A 4,067-nucleotide genomic window follows, 5' to 3' on the forward strand; every position below is an offset into this window, starting at 1 on the left:
CTCAGGGGTCTTCTGGAATTTTTTTTTCCTTGCCCTGTTTTTCTGATTTTTTTGTGGTTTTGGATAGGTTACTAACTTCTAATGGTTCCTGTAACAACAAATCATGGATTGCCTCCCAAGAACTGCTTCTTTTTCGTCATTAGCTTGACGTAGCGTACCTTAATCAAGTTGACAACAAAACGGCACTAACCACTTCCCGGTTTGCCGTGTCCCCATAGTAATGCTTCAAACGCTGACCATTAACCTTGAATGCTTGGTCCGGATCATTCTCAAAAATCTCCACCGCTCCATGTGGAAACACAGTTTTGATAATAAAAGGTCCAGACCACCTTGATTTCAACTTCTCAGGAAAAAGTCGGATATGGGAGTTGAATAAAAGAACTTGCTGCCCTGGCATAAATAATTTAGGATGTAAATTCCTGTCATGCCACCTTTTCACTTTTTCCTTGTACATTTTGTTGTTCTCGTACGCTTGGAGTCGAAATTCATCAAGTTCATTTAACTGAAGCATTCACTTCTTTCCAGCTGCAACTAGATCCAGGTTCAACTTCTTCAATGCCCAATAGGCCTTATGCTCAAGCTCCGCAGGTAAATGACATCCCTTACCATATTGTAGTGCTGCATCATAGAAGTAAACTTACGGTTGCAGAAATGCGACCCTTCATCACTTATGATTACTCGTGGCGTTCCAAACCTTGTGAAAATCTGTTTATGAAGAAAATTCAACACTACCTTTGCATCATTCGTCGGCAGAGCTTTGACTTCTACCCATTTTGAGACATAATCGACTGCCAGCAAGATGTACTGATTATTGCAGGACGAGACAACCCCATGAAATCGATTCCCCAAACATCAAAGACCTAGACTTCAAGCATCACATTTAACGACATCTCATCTTTTCTCGTAAGATTTCCCACTCTTTGGCAACGATCACACCTTAAGACGAACTGATGAGCATCCTTAAACAAAGTAGGCCAGAAAAAACCTGCTTGCAGAATACGAGCTGCCGTCTTCTCACCACCATAATGTCCACCATAAACTGTGGAGTGACAGTCTCATAATATCTCTTCTGTCTCGCAGAATGGGATACATCTCCTGATGATCTGGTCAGCTCCCTGTCTAAACAAATACTATAACGACTCGTGTATTACTGTATTATTTAAATACGTATGTATGGAATTATTAGATAAGCAAAATATGTGTATATCTTCTGTCAGCTATGTGTTGTTTTATTATTATGTATGTGTGATTTTGATGTACTGGAATTGTCCTCGTAATTAATTGTGGATTTGTATTGAATTATTTTCACTTTTAAAAGTAGATTTAATACAAGATTATTTGTGTAAATATGTGGATTTTCTTTAAAATTGTCTTCATGACTTTATAATCTCAATATTTATTTTTGGGATTTTGTAAAATTTAGAAATCAATATTTCATCAATTATTTAGCCCTGTATGATTTTCTGATTGCATTTATTTGAAATATCTGTATTTAATTCCCAAATTCTTCAAAAAATATGAAACTTATATTTATTTAAGTTGGGAATATTCCGAGAATTTTTGTTAAAAAGCGGGTACAAGTTGCGTTTTAGAAATTTTTAAAAATTTATATTTTTATGAACTTCGGGATATTTGTAACATTTTAAGACTATTTTCGCGATTTTCTGAATTTGTTTTAAGTGTAGCTTGGTTCCCTAATTATGAAATATGGATACGAGTTGCATTTCAAAAATGTTTTAAAAATTATGAAAATTTTATTTTAACAATTTTCATATATTCCGAGAATTTAAGAGATACTAAGTATTTTTTGCCTGCGCTACGCACACTCCATATTTCTTCAATTTTTAATTTTTTTCTCGAAATTTGTAATTTTTATAACATAAACGGTTATCTTCTAGTTTTATTTAATTTATTTATTATAGTTATTTATGTTCCGTTTATTTTGAAATATAAAATTGATATTATAATTTAACTTTAAATCTCAATTTTTTATTTTAGTTTTCTTTCTCTCATATTTAACCAATTAAAAGTCTCTTAACTCATATTTTAACATTTCTCTTTTACGTTTTTAGTAGTCAATATTTTAATAATTTTTACAACAAAAATGAGTATATTTTTTTAATTAAATACTTTTTAAAAAAATACAGTAAATATTTTTTTTGTCCGCTAGCACAAAAAATTCGTCCATAACTTATATAATTTTAACTATATTATGAAAACTGCCAAAGTCTTACTTAAAAAAATGCTAAAGTCTTAACTTTAAAAGTTGTAAATATTTACGTATTATATTCAAAAATGATGTAATATATTATTATTATAAAATTAGTAATCACTATTTTTTTCTCCACTAACACAACATTCCGTCCACAACTCAATAAACAAATAATTAAATTCAAATAATTATGCTTTTAAATTTATTCTAATAATTATGTAAAATTCAAATATTTTCAACATATCTCATTTGATTTATTATGTAATTAAATTAAATTATTTTTAAATTGTTTAGTCATACAATAAAAATTTATTTATTGTTCATAAAAAGGATATAGGTCAAAAGTAGTTGAATTTATTACTTCTGTCTAATGTACAAAAGGGGTTGCATGCAGATATAGGACCATCTCGATTCCTGCTCAAATCCCCGGGGTAGAAGGTCTATCAATTCTCATACTAAGCTCAATCCTCAGATAATCTACATTACGGTACTAATTCCTCAATCCTCTGTTACTGTTTCTTTAATTTGAAGTTCGGTTGTATGCTTCAATTTCTCCCAATCGGTTGTTATAGTAGTTTATCTAACTTATCTGGTCTGATCTGTATGATCATTGAGAATGTAATTCGAGTTGTATTGATCTTAATTGATGCATGTAAAGACTTAATCTGATTGGGATATGAATAATAGTATCCGCATAATTTGAGAAGCAGAGCAAATTGATGTTTTATTTTATGAGTAGTAAACATGTAGGTATGTTCTATTTGATATATGCATTCACAACTGTAGTTTTTCCTTTTGTTTAAAATCATGGTAAGGAATTTGATATGGGGCACTCTTCCTCAATTGTACATTATCTGTTATACTCGATGCACTATTTATCATTTTTTTAGTAGTCTCCGTATAATGTGAGAAGCAGAGAAAATTGATGTTTAATTTTAGCAGTAATAAACATCAAGGTATGTAGAATTCGATATATGAATTCACAGTTGTAGTTTTTTATTTTGTTTAAAGTCATGACCAAGTCATTTGATATGCGATACTCTGCTGTAATTATACTGTACTTGGTGTTATACTCGGTGTAGAATTTCGATAATTTAGTAATGGTGAATACAGTGGCCTTTAGTAATCGTAAATACTTGTTGTTCTACTCTATTTTTTCAGTCGTGATATCATAGACAGATTTCCAAATTTTTGTTTATTGCAATGGGTATAATGATTCAAATGTGTTCCTCATTATTGTTACTTAATTGACAGTTGATTTAGTACAATTTTTCTGGCAAGTAAATATCGGAACAGTCTTGCTACTTTTTAGATGTATTAGGAGATGATAGTGTTACAGAGGCTCCGATATACAATCATTGTCATTTAATATGAGCTATATTGCCTCTTTATATTGCAGATATGAGTGGAAATACCGATTTCCGTAGTGCAAACATGCAAACCTTGAAAGATTCAGAGATGGTAAACTAACATCCACTATCAATCCTTGTAATGTACTATAGTACATTCATAATTTTTAACTCTACATATTATGTGTGCTCTTTATCGAACATTACATCAGCTTAGGTACTTTAGCGAGGAAAATCCATCATTCTTTGTAACTCTTCCACGTGATGACAGAAGCCTTCGTGAAATGGTATATTTCACTAATATTATGCTAGTGTGCATTCTACTATCATTTTATCTTATTGCATACCTGAAGAGTTTAATGATATTATATGAATTAAAAGTACTAATGTGAAAACAAATTTGTCAATTTCAAGAAACTACCTGATAACTTTGTCAATAGTCTTCGAGAATCTATTCCTAGTAAAGTAATTCTTGTACTTACTAATGGACATGAAACCTATGTGAA

Source organism: Apium graveolens, chromosome 5 (genome assembly GCF_009905375.1).
Source record: "Apium graveolens cultivar Ventura chromosome 5, ASM990537v1, whole genome shotgun sequence".
NCBI lineage: Eukaryota > Viridiplantae > Streptophyta > Magnoliopsida > Apiales > Apiaceae > Apium > Apium graveolens.